Genomic DNA, 13,523 nt, shown 5'->3' with positions numbered 1-13,523 from the left:
GGTCTTTCGTACCATCCAAGTTATCTCTCTAGTATTTGATAAAGATTCGCATATTTCTATTTGCTTGAGTATAGATCAAATCGATAGATTGAGATATTAACTCTTTGATATACTTTTATCTAGATTGAGTCTGACTGTCTAGTTGATTCTCTAGAAAGTATATTGGAGTTTGTTTATACAGATTGCTAAGGAAAATATTGGGTGTGGTTGTTGTACCCCCACTTTTTCACAAGATAACTCCTAAAATATTCCACAGCCGCACTCCCCATAAAGATATATAAATTAAGCGCAAGTTCAAAAGAACTCTCCCCCATTTGATGTCATTCCCGAAAGAACAACAAGAGCGACCTTACTTTTACAAGAAAAGAAGGATTTCTTTGGACATAAAAAACCACAAAGGAAATGATTTTGTATCCAAAATTCTCAATTAAATTAATCACAAGAAAACCCATGATTAATTTAATCGTAATACTCAACCAAGTTAACCACAAACGAATTTATGATTAGTTTAGTTGGAAATGCTCACATAAGAAGACTTATGGAGCCGCACAGTATATATACATAAAATATGGATCAGGGAAGATCAATACTGTGGAATGGACAAAGATTCATTCTATTTTCATCATTATTTGCATAACGACATATAATACATATAATCTTTGTAGACAAAAATTCATCGTATCTTCCATCAATTATTTGCATAATGACATAATAGGTTCAATTTTTGTTTTGTCAAAAGTTCATCGATCTTTTATCAATACATGCATATCGACATATGAAGGAGATAACTTTTGACAACGTATGGGACAATCATAGTTCACGGAAGAAAACACACATATCCCATAACATATTGCAATATATAAAACCATAAAGATTATTACTGCAAAAATCATCTTCCAAATCAACTTTAGAATTCAAATAAATAAATCTAAAAACATTGCAAGATTAAAGCGTTGGACATCGCTATGTGTACTAACAATAGTGACTATTCCAAACCCTAGTTATCCTTCTTAAACAAAAACAAGAATAAAAATTCTCTTAAGAAGTTTCCTAGAAATAAAATATCAAACCTACTAGAAACTGATCACAAGCTAAATCAAAGTTCACGTTCGGTAGCTTCACGGGTTCGAGACCTTTGAGCTTGTGATTCATATTATCAACTGTGTCTTCAGAGAAGATATCCTCATTGAGAAGTTCTTTAACATGTGATTTTATGAGACTAGAGTCAGTAGTAACCTTTTTCAACTCAATTCTAACCACATCAAGATCCTTCATAGTATCAACAAGTTGCAGTTTTGCTTCCTCAAAGTATTTAAGAAAGTCATGAACAACTTCAGCAGAGACCATATCCTCATTCTCAACATCTTGGTGTGAGTAAGAATAGTAGCATGAGGCATTAGGTGCACCATCTTATACAAGAGTTCTTTTCTTCCTTCCTTTTGATTCCAAACCAAATCCTTTCTCAAGAAATCCCTTTGCAAAATCACCATTGCGAGATGAAGAAGAAGACATTCTTGACAACCCAAAAATAACCTAGAGTATGCGTACGTGACTTGCGTAACTCAATAGGTTGGGTACTTAAAGGTTTCTTAGGGAAGGAAATTTTTAGGGTTTCCTTAATTGATTCGTGTCAGTCACACGGGTAATCTGTACGAGTTCAATCTCGACCCAAAAGAAAGACAAGAGTCGACGAACACGACCTTGCTGGGACCTCTTGCAACAAGAAGAAATAGGTAGCACCTTGTTTAACTAAAAAGTCGAAAAGAAATATAAATTTTGACAACAACAGAACAAATACTTGTGCAAGCATTTTTGTAAAGATACTCATGCTAAAGTCGATAAGAAAATAGCTTGAGAATCTGAAAACACCATTTCAAACAAGCATACCTGACCATATCTCTCAACCAGGATTTTTGTGTGAGATATTTCAACCTTGTGATCAAGTAGCACAAGTATGAGCTTTTGGCTCATCAAATGAATATTGTTTTTGGTTAAACCCCTTTCTTCTGTACTTTGTAGGAAGACTGTTATGATGTGAAAAATTATCATAAAATTTACTATCATCATAATATGACACATGGTAAGGATTTTTACCTGAAAAGTGTCGTTTAGATGGAGTACACAGTTTTTTGATGATTTCCTTATATCCCTCAATAATCAATTTTAGGTTGTCATCCATCTGCTCATATCTGCATTCTTCACTTGATACATGATTCACATCAGGGTTAGCATTATCTCTATTACTAATAGGAGAGAGAACACGAGTTCTTCTTGGACGATATTTGTCAATATGTCTATTATGCTTTTGTGCATTTGAGGAACTCATTGAACTGACCTTCCTGGTAAGAAACACAATATATGTACTAAAACCAATTGGTTTAGACATACAAATGTCAGTCACACCTTTAAGAATAAAATCTAAGGTGTGTTGAAGTTGAACCAACGATTTGTTTTTCAACTTGGGTTTCCTCTTTTGTACTATATGCCCTTTTGAATCACAAAAGAGACACACTTTCTGATCACGGGAGTGAATAGAGATTGCATACCTAACATTATCGTTTGGATATTTCTTTCTTCCAGTTGATGTGTGAATCCCCTGCACACCAGTTTGGGAGGGAAGAGAAACTGAAATTACTTCTGAAACTGGAGCTCTTTCGATTCGAATAGAAGTAGATGGTATGGCAGACTTTTCTGAATATCCTTGAATGGAGAGATTACTCAAGAGATGTTCAATTTCTAAAGCATCCCTTTCAAGTTTTGCCTTAGGTAAGATACGGGCTGATCGAACTTCAGGATTTTCCTTATAAGAAGCCTTTTCACTGGAGCTACAGTCTTTTACTACACCAAGAAGGACATTGACATGTTTTATCAACTGTTTGAATCTATCAGCTTGAATTCTAACAAGATTTAGGGTTAGTTTACTCTCTATAGTTGTTTCCTCTTGAACAACAGAGTCAGATTCATCAGGATAACATATGTCAGTGTTAGTCTGTTTCATTTGAACACTAGGTTCGTCTATAACAGAGATTGAAGGATCTTTCTCTTTAATAGACCTATTAGAAATAGAGTCTTTATTTCTGGTGACGCGTTTATCAGAGACTTTATTGTCCATCTAGTCAGATCGCCACAAACACAGACTTTTGAGGTCTTGAACGTGTTTTCCTACTCTGATACCAATTGAAAATGCGGGGGTCTAACAACCTCACCCAATATTTCGATTAGCAATCTGTATGGACTAACTCCAATATACTTTTAAGAGAATCAACTAGACAGTCAGGCTCAATCTTAATAAAAAGTATATCAAGGAGTTAATATCTCGATCTCTTGATTTAATCTATACTCAAGCAAATATAAATCTACGAGTCTTTATTAAATACAAGAGATGTAAACTTGGATGGTACCAAAGACCAATATCCAAGGATCAATCAATTTTCAATCAACAACCAAAGGTTGGATTTCACAAGTGATTGATGCAACGCACAACCTGTGATATTTCAATTATATAACAAAATATAATGCGGAATAGAAATAACACAGACACCAGAAGTTTTGTTAAAGAAGAAACCGCAAATGCAGAAAAACCCCGAGACCTAGTCCAGATTGAACACCACACTGTATTAAGCCGCTACAGACACTAGCCTACTACAAACTAACTTCAGTATGGACTGTAGTTGAACCCCAATCAATCTCACACTGATTCAAGGTACAGTTGTACTCCTTACGTCTCTGATCCCAACAGGATGCTACGCACTTGATTCCCTTAACTGATCTCACCCACAACTAAGAGTTGTTACGACCCAAAATCGAAGACTTGAATAAACAAATCTGTATCACACAGAAAAGTCTATGGTAATAGATAAAAAAACTACCGTTATTTCCTATTTATCAGTTTTATATAGGCACGGAATTCAGGGACCCTCACGACCACGGTCTATTGGTGTGACCGTTATAACGGCCGTTTTTCAGAAAAAACGGGTGTTTTTCAAACCTTGCCTAATCCTCCTCTTATCCACCGTTCAGACGTTTTTCCAAACCCGAAATAGTTTTTTTCTCCTCCCTTCATCTTCCCTTTTACTTTTCTCATCTTTTCTCTCTGTCTCTAACTGCGGCTACCTTTTCAGTCTTCACTCATCCTTCTCAACCACAGATCTACTCTTCAGTTGACTCCCAAAAACTGCGACCGCAACTTCTCATTAATGGTAACAAATCATCGAATCTACTGGATGCATCCGATTTGATAACAGAGAATAAAAACTTCTATCCAACATGAGTTTCTTCCCTTTATCTCTTATTTAGATATTGCTGGATCCAAATCTGATTTGGTTAAAGAAGTGTTTTTCTGCTTGGGTGTTTAGTTTTATTTTTTAATTGATTTTCTTGACGATTTTGTAGCTTCGAGTGCGGAAGATTGTGATGGACTTGTTGAAGCTTTAAAGGTCAGTTTTTTCTTAAATAAAAATCAATTTCTCGTTGGTTTAGGCTTTCTTTTTTTCACATCAAGCTTCAGACTTTTGCTTGACAACGTTTTGATGTACTTGAAAACAGGTTATAAAAGTTGCTGTTGCGTCCATTGAAATAGATGATGAACGGAGAGATTAAAGAAGAGATCTGAGTCATGAAATGAATAGGAATGATGGATTTGTTGTGGGTTCGATTTTGTTTGATGTTTTGACAGAGTTTTCAAGCCGTGAAATGAACAAGAAGATGGTTTACTTCAATGTGTGTAAGGGGATGAATGGTTTTGATTGAGGTATTGTTCAGAGTTATGACGGGATTAGGAGTGATGGGTTATGCATGTAATCATATTTGCAGGTAGTGAGAAAGAGAACAAGTACAACAAAGTTGCCGCCATTAACAACTTGTGAAATGCACATCAAGTTGTTCGATAAAAGGCCTAGTTCTCTGCAGCTATTACCAATGGTTCTTGTGTCTTCTTATTAAGGGTCGAGAGAGAAATTCACATCCAATTGCAAAACAGAAAATCAGACACCAACAAACGGTAATGAAATATACATTTGGTTATCGCATTTTCAGTTCTAATTTGTTCAAAGATTATTGTAGGAATGGGGTTTTATATATGTTGTAGGGAATTGAATAAGTAAATATGGTGTAGTCTTTCATTCATCTGTTCTTGTTTATATTGCAGTCACTTATTCATTTTCGTTTCATTTGCTTGGCCTGCTATAGAATTAGTTTTGGTACTACTGAAGTATATCATCCTGGATTGATACTTATTTTTTGTTAGTGCAGATCATTCTCGGTACATTCAGTTGCCCATACCAATATATCATCTAACTTATCTAGGTGAGCTTAAACGGCTTCTAAGTATCATCTGCTTGAGATGCTTGCATATAAAGGAGGGGAAGGTAACCTTGCTTTGTTAGGTTGGTTCTGAGAGCACTTTATCCTCTGTATCGAATGATATACAAGAGCAGGAGCATGATATCTAACTGTGATATGATTGTGCTGTCATTTACTATTGATATAGTACTATACTTTCCTTTTGTATTTGAAGTTATTCTGTTTTGAATGCAGAGATTATTGGAAAAATAGGTTGTGTTTTGAATGCAGAGATTATTGGAAAAATAGGTTGTGAATGATTTTCTCTTCACAGGGAAGTGGGGGGTGACCACCAATCAACACCTAAGTCCTAAGGTTTGCTTACACTCTATGCAGCTAGAGTATATATTGTATTACTTAATCTTGTTTATTGAAGGTCTAAAGGTTAATTGATAACTAAGGGTTCATATCTACTTTCATAATGTGAATTTCTATCATAAAAGAACGTTCCATGGACTCCTTTATATCTTGTCTGAATTTTAATTTGAGTTATGTGCCGCTTGATCAAACAAATTTCGTTTGTAACATCCATTCAGTTTATTAAACTTACATTTTTTCAGGAAGTTGTTAATGTGAGTAAGTAATACTTAACAGGGTTCAAGGAGGGGCTGTTGTTGTGTCACTTTCTTTATCGAGGAGAATTTAAGGACATCACCGCCTCAAACATGGGGGGATGCAGGATTGTTCTGTGTAGAGCTGGTGTTGACTGATGCTCTCACGAGGGAGCACACAACTTAACAGGGAGATGAGCGGAACAAAAAGAAAGCAAGGTAGTTTATGTTTTGCTCAAACTTAGTAATGTAAATGCTAAAATGGATGGAAAGGTTTTCTTATGTTTTTGGTTGTAGTGGTGTCTCGAACATTGATGGTGGATGCTATGCAAAGTGCATTGATCTCTCTAGAGCTAAATAACTAGAGATTTGGAATGCCATCAAGTTTGGAACTGGTAACTTTGTTTACCTTCTTCTGTCATTCTGGTAGCCATGTTTTGAATGAGTTCTGCTTACATTAAGTTGTCCTTGGCAGTGTTGGAAAATGTGGTTTTCGATGAGCATACTCATCAAGTAGATTGCAAGCAACTTAGAATCAGGTTTCCATTGTAATATCTGTAGTATCAATGATAATAGCTTGTTTACATATTCTTAGATGCTGAAAGGAACGCCATTCTCTTAGTGTTCAATCATACACATGCCTTGGGCACTAGTCTCTCTAAACTCTGATTTAGGCTTCTATGTGAATTCACATCTCAGAAAGTCGTTGCTCTATCTTAATCATCTTATTACTTGCTACGAAGGCTGCATCTTCATAAGGTTATTATGTTAATTACTTATTTTCTTAAGTTCTCAAATATTATTCAGCAAGGACACATTCGCTAACTAGAATTTAGAAGCCTCCAGTCACAAAAGCAACCAATCATTACGTATTCTTCGGTTTGTGCATGTCAACTAGTGGATTTTTATCAACTACTAGAAATTAGCTGCTGTTTTATGGAAGTTCGTGCTATTGTTTTTGTTAAAATTTTTGACATTATATAAATAAAGAAATGCTGATACACTGTTAATTCCTTGGTTGCAGAATCTGTGTTCCTGCATACCGTCCTATAACAGAGATTCTGGAAAAGGAGGAGGTTAGGTTATTTTCCTTGCATAAGCGGAACTTTCACCAGTTGTTTTTTACAGACTATTTTGCGAACCCTCAGTTTCAAATGTGCCTATAATTGCAACATATCTCATCATGGGATTGGTCAACATAGGATTCTGTCCACAGGGAATGCGTATCATTTAATATTGCGTCGAACAAAAGAAAATTATAACAACATTCATCACTTTGTTATTATTGTTAGAACTTAGATGAGATTATGGAATATTGAAAATTATATATTTTTCTTCCAGTGCCTTACTGCTAGCTTGTCGAACCATTGAAGGCAGCAGCATTAGTAGCTGGGAAATCCCGTTCCACACTGAGTGTGAGTTCTGACATTTGGCCAGTAAACATGGAAAACTTCTCATGAGAAGGTAACAGGGAAATGTACTGCTCTTGACCAGGAGTTCAATTTTTTTTTATAGTTTGTATGCATTTTGTACTTGTAGTCTCAAATTTTGTTATTATGAACTAGGCGGGTGCAAGTGGAAGAAACTTAATGGTGAAGGTGGTTGCAGAAGGACAAAGCCTCTTAGATACATTGCAGGAAGCGTGCAAAGAGCCTCATTTGCTGATTTGGAGATCTCTCGATGCTGCACTTCAGCATTTTTGTGGGCTCATGCAGTGCTTGTGAGTTGTTTTCCGAGTTGGACTAGGTTTGAATGCTTCACCTCCCTTCCTAGACCCTGCAAAACATATACATACCAAAGGAACAGATGGACTATGAATGGTCAGAGCTTAGTGAGTCCTTGATGTCTTAGTATTTTGCTCAGTTTTTCTTTTTAATGTATTATGGATGTTAGCGCGAAAATATGTTCCGAGTTTTTTTATTGTCTTATTGGTTAACCAGAAGAAGTGGATGGATTTTCTAGTCACTTTGTTGTATTATTTTCAGAATAAAATCCATATTTGTTTTTGCATTATACTCATGTGAATCACTCTCTAGCAGCTCAAATTTGTTGTTGGCTGAGGGCCTTAACCAAGTGAACGTCATGACCGGACCTTATGTTGGTTGAATTCTTTACCAACGCATTAACTAGCCAATCGTTTTGCGGCTAAAACCCTCTACGAACTAAATTCTAGTGGATACAACTCATGACCTTCAAAATATTGAGTGGTTAAAATCATTAACCGACCACATCAAAAACCTTCACCAACTGAAATTTAGCAGCTAGTAACGTTCTATAACTGGCCACATCTGCCAACGATGTATTAGTCTTCAACAACAAATGCTTTCGCTGGTGAAATATTACAGCAACACATACTTTATGCTTCTACCAACGGTATTAGTAGTTATTGGAGATATCTTCCGACCAAAACTTTCGTCGTCCATTTTAGTTGAAAGATATCTCTTCCAGCAGCATGGTTGGTACAAGTCTTTAGCAATAAAGTCTTTAGTCACAGAGCGTATCTGTTGCCATGTTGGTTGCTACAGAGCTCCAGACGCTAAAAACGGCCTTGTACCCACTGAATCAGAGTAGTCGCTAAATCCCAGTTTTCTTGTAGTGAAAATCGGTTTGATTTATTTGAATCAATTCATGAACAACATAGCCATGGTTTGTAAAGATTGCATTCCTTATAATTTATTGTTTAAATTCACGAACTATCAATTTGAAAAAATAACCAGCTTGGGTACGCGTACGGGTATGCGTACCTTAGCAACCGGATTGAGTTGGTTTTAGTTTCCAAACTCAGCAGAATTTTTCGGGTAGAAAAATTCCACCAGTACGCGTACCTAAGGTGACTGGTTTACTAGTTTGTAACTACAAACTCAACGGAATTTTCCGGGAGGAAAAGTTCCGCCAGTACGGGAAAGCGTACCCAACCTGTCTCCTTTACCAATTCCGTGTGCACACATATGCACACACTTGGTTTCCGGTACATGGATTTATACACTAATGTGTGAACACACTATATATGATTATATCCATAGATGGTTACATAATCTCAACTCTACATTCCAATCATTGAAACATTCTTCTATAATGTTATAATAGTCGTTATTCACAACTATCGTCATCAAAGCAATCAAGAGATTGAAACGTCATCATGACTTTCATCACGGGTGAAAATGAAAATGGTTAAAGCGAAAGCTTACCAACACATATTTCGAACAATAGATAGGCGAGATAAACTCGGCTCGAAATAGCAAATGTGTATGTATGAAAACTATCATACTTATAGGACTTTTGTCGCAAGATTAGAAGATAGAGTAGATAGACTTTTGATTGATAGATAAGTTCAAGTCTCCACATACCTTTTAGTCGGATGAAGTTCCACTGGTTCCTTGAGTAGTTCTTCGTCTTCGTAAGATGATCTTCGTGGAGTCTGGAGCTCAACTACACTTAACTATCCTAGTCCGAGGCTTAGATATAAGTAGACTATAAATCAAGACATATAGTTTTGACAACTAAATTTGACAAACAAGCTTGAGATAACACGGTGCATCAGGATCTAGCTGGATTGGAGTTAGGTTTCCCAACCCTTGTCCCGTAGGAGCTAAGGTTCTGGGTAACCCTGCGTTAGCCGCAGGTGGCTTCGTAACATTGGGACGCTCCGGTAACGGCATGTTGTACAATGGTTTTTCTCCCGATGTTTGCCCCATCCCCTCAGTAGGAGTAGGTGGTTTTTTAGCAACCGTTCTTCTTGCTATCTCGCTTTTTCCGTCCCCCGCTTCATTCCTTTGGTTTGTTCGAGCCGGGTTTTGAGATCTGCCTCTTGTAACAGCAGGTCATGAACTTGTTGGTACATCACCTGGTTTCTGCATATCTTCGGCTTTTTGTTATCCTGTGGTCATAGAGAAAACGGCAAAATTTGTTGTTAGGGTCTCTTCGTTAAAAGTAGCAATTAATGCTCTGACATAGAAGACGGCTAAGTAGCTTTTTGAGAAAAAGTACTAGAATGACGTCTGAAAAGATGGGTATTTAATTTCTGATGACACCCTTGGAAAAAAAACCTTAAATGTTGAAAACAATTTAAAAAGGGTGTCAGATCTCCCAAGAAAAGGGGGTTATTAAATGCTTTTTAAGATCTTTTCTCCTTAAATTCTCACTGAGATTCCCTAGTGCTCAGAGATACTCAGATCTGAAGGATACTTTGTCTGAAAAAGTTGTTTTAGTGTAAAACAAAAGTTTTAACGTTTTGTGAATACGTTTTTTGGCGAAAACTTTGTAGATCTGTAAGATTGCAAGTCTTTAGAGGTTATGAACTCAAAGGACTTACATAAATAACGGATGAACAAATCACTAGAAAGTGAGATCCATCGTTGTTGAACTCAGATATCTTCGTTAAAGAAGATGCGTAAGTTAAAAAATAAAGGAACATAAAAACTCAAGCTGGTGAGCAACTATTTCTAGCGCCAAACTGTGACTATTAATTTTCCCATAGTCTACGTAATGTATACAACTCAAGAATCGAATATTATGTAGTAATAATGCCTCTGTTGAACTGACAATGCTAAGTAATAAAAGATACTCAAGATCACAATAATAACGAAGAACACAAATATAATGTAAATGCAACTAAGTTATCATGAGACACAAGAGATTACGTGGTACGACTTTCGTCGACGTCCACGGGGCAATGAGTGATTGTTTGTATTAAGTTTTGGTGGTTACAAAGATATTAAATGCTTTCCAAAGTAATAGATAGAACTCAAGTTGAAGTAAATACTTAAGTTCTAAATATTAAATAGGTATAAGCTTAAGACTAGATCTTCTTCTCCTAAGTATTGAATGCCCTTATTTTTTTGGTGAAGCTTGGTATTTATAGTCCCTTCGGCTCCAGATATATCTTTGTTGTCTTTGGGTCCATCGTTCCCTGATATACCTTTCGTACAAATGGTACCTTCGTTCACCGCTTGTTATCTCCAGTCAAAATCTGCCACCTCAGCTGACCCACATTCCTTCGGGAACTACCCAACCTCAGTATAGATGGTACCTTCGTTCACTGATAATCTCCGTCGTTCGGATTCAGCCAGCTCATCTCTGTCCACGTGCTTTAGCTTGGCGTGTAGATAAGAGATTTGAGCATTTAATGCTGATTGGATATGTCATCTAACTCTGTCCCTTCGCCAGCTGCCTCTCTCTATACTATTGTTTTGGGGTAAAACTGATTCTGTTGTTTTTGGTAATTTGGGGTGTGTTGATAAGAAACAAGTTCAAACCCTAAAAAAATGCACTGCACGGGAATGCGTTTAGGTTTGAGAAATCAATCTGTAAGACTCTGGCCTAAACCAAGAAATGGCCGTTCCAGATTCAATTCGGTCACAAGGTGAAGGAGAAGGGTTGATCTTAGGGAGGAAAGCAGAGAAGGTGTTTGAGATCAGAGTGTTGAATTATGAAGGTGTGGCTGTTTATGACTTGTGTGTCAGAAAATGGTTCTGGGTACTTGTGTTGATAACACTTGTGTTCTTCTTGAAATAGATTGAAAATCTATTTATACAAGTCATTAGAGCGCAACCCTGATCTCGTAGGAAATGGAGGAAGTTAAGTAGTGGAGTGATGGAGTTGTGTAAGAGGTGGTGATCATTGCGTGATCACACCTTCACCCACTACTCCATCATTACTAACCGTCCGTATTTTCCTAACACATTCTCGTAATGGGCGCGTTGCACGCCGCACGCTGTAAATCGCCAGACCAATACCCCAGTAAGCATCCCCCAGTTTGTGACATGTTTGATGTCTCGAATAAGCGGGTCAAGTCGTGGGACCCACCACGGAGAATAGCATGGTGCTATTAGGTGAAACAACTAAGTAGTTTATGAGGCCAACATTGTATGTATTCGATGCATGTGAAACATCGCATTTAAGCAGCTCAACTAATCGATGTGTATGAAGCATCGTTGTTTTAGAGCTTGATTGAATAAGTCGCGGATAGGCGTCTTAAAGAAGACAACATGATCGACCACCTTTGGGTGATCGTTTGAGGACCCTACGTTCAAGTCATTATTTGGACGATCGTCTCATGTGGAAGAGGAATTGCCGGTCTTTACAATGTTGTTTTGCTTGTTTTCGAAAAACAACTTCAACTAGGTTAGCAAAGTTGGATGGACGAGATGATTTGCGGCAGTTGCATACTTCCATTGACACAAATTTAGGATTGTGGAAGCCGTGTGACCCACTCCTCTTTGGACAAGCGTTTCGAGGTATTGAGCTCTAGTTTGCATAGGCCGGTCAATCACGTGTAAAGGTGGGTCCACAGTGATCACGTTAACAACTTTGGGATCACTTAAATCTGGATCTATGCCGCTCATTAAGCTGGCGAAGATGGATGGTTGTGATCAATCTGTGACAGTTATGTACTGCCGTGATCTAAATTAGGGTTTTTGAACACAACACGTCTGCTCAAGTTTGTGCAAGCGGTCGAGCACCCTATGGGCTTGCCATAGGCAAGTCGATCGTTCAAGGGGAAAGTGGGGCCGCCAATGACCATGCTGGCGCCTCTTTGATCATTCCAGGAAAGATCTCGGTCGTCCAACAGGTCTAACAAAGTTGGACAATTGTGATCGATTTGCAGCAGTAATGTGTTTCCGCAAACACCGATTAGGGCTTCAAAGCAGTCGTGTCTACCCTAGTTCAATCGAACGACTTGGTGTACTATCAACTCCCATGAGCAAATCGATTGGTAAGGGATAATATTGGTCCGGTGGCGAATGTATTGGCATTTCCTTGATCATTTGGAACACGATCTAAGCCGTCCAACTAGGCTGGCGAAGTTGGACGGATATGATGACTCTTGAGACCGTTTTTTTACGGTCTTAGCTCGTTCTAGCCATTCTTGCATAGCGCGATCACCCATGTTTTGTATCGATGTTCAAAGCACTTCGCGGCTGAGGGAATGGGACTCGATCGTCTAGGGCACTAGTGGGCCCGCCGGTAGTCACTGCGGTGATTGCCTAATTCTATTAGGAGTAAGCTATGCTTGTTAAATCATGCGGCCAAGTTGTGTGACCGTGATTGTTTCTGAGACTGACATTAAAACTCTAGATTTTCTTTAAGAATAAATGTGTGTTCAATCACGCGAACTTTAATTAAAAGTGTGTGAACACATCGATCTCTTTGTCACAGAGATGTAACTCGTATGAGTATTTTTGTGCAGATCTCAATACTAACACTTCGGGAGATTCATGCTACTCTGCTGAGAGTGAGCATTGATCGTCATGTCATGTTAGTATTGAGAGTTCTACTGGGAACATAACACGAAAAAATATCAGGCGAGTCATGCATTAGTTAATAATGCTTTCATAATAGAATTCACATAATACTTGGGATTACTATTGCGCACCATTCTGAATGAATTTCATATATACTGAGTTGTTCAATACATGTGTAAATAAATAGGTTTGAGCACTCATCACTTTCAAATGGCCTTTATTCCTTTGCAGGATCACGGCGCTAAACATAGGGTTTTACGATTTTGACCCAGAACTAAAAACCACCATCAACATTAAGTCCCCTGCTTAGCACGTAACGGTGACATTGTTGCGGGGTAAGCACTAGATGGTGACAGATAAAGAAATTCTCAAGAAGATTTTAATGCAC

The 13,523-nt window shown here is 37.7% G+C and overlaps 1 long non-coding RNA gene across 4 annotated transcripts; it reads left to right on the top strand.

Moving 5' to 3' along the window:
• The first annotated feature begins 4,048 nt into the window (after positions 1-4,048).
• On the top strand, positions 4,049-7,904 carry LOC113346157. 4 transcript variants are annotated; one of them, XR_003358431.1, is made up of 10 exons: positions 4,049-4,199; positions 4,393-4,436; positions 4,546-4,719; positions 4,813-4,999; positions 5,251-5,655; positions 5,935-6,110; positions 6,189-6,286; positions 6,916-6,967; positions 7,233-7,355; positions 7,457-7,904. It is a non-coding gene; the product is annotated as an uncharacterized LOC113346157 (long non-coding RNA). The 4 variants fall into 4 exon arrangements; XR_003358432.1 differs by having other exon boundaries at positions 4,064-4,436; positions 5,251-5,304; positions 5,536-5,655; XR_003358430.1 differs by having other exon boundaries at positions 4,065-4,436; positions 5,251-5,384; positions 5,536-5,655.
• The last annotated feature ends 5,619 nt before the right edge of the window (positions 7,905-13,523 follow it).

The sequence above is a fragment of the Papaver somniferum genome, unplaced genomic scaffold, assembly GCF_003573695.1.
Source record: "Papaver somniferum cultivar HN1 unplaced genomic scaffold, ASM357369v1 unplaced-scaffold_95, whole genome shotgun sequence".
Taxonomy (NCBI): Eukaryota; Viridiplantae; Streptophyta; class Magnoliopsida; order Ranunculales; family Papaveraceae; genus Papaver; species Papaver somniferum.
The sequence above is the reverse complement of the archived record's forward strand: the minus strand, read 5'-3'. Positions and strand labels throughout refer to the sequence as shown.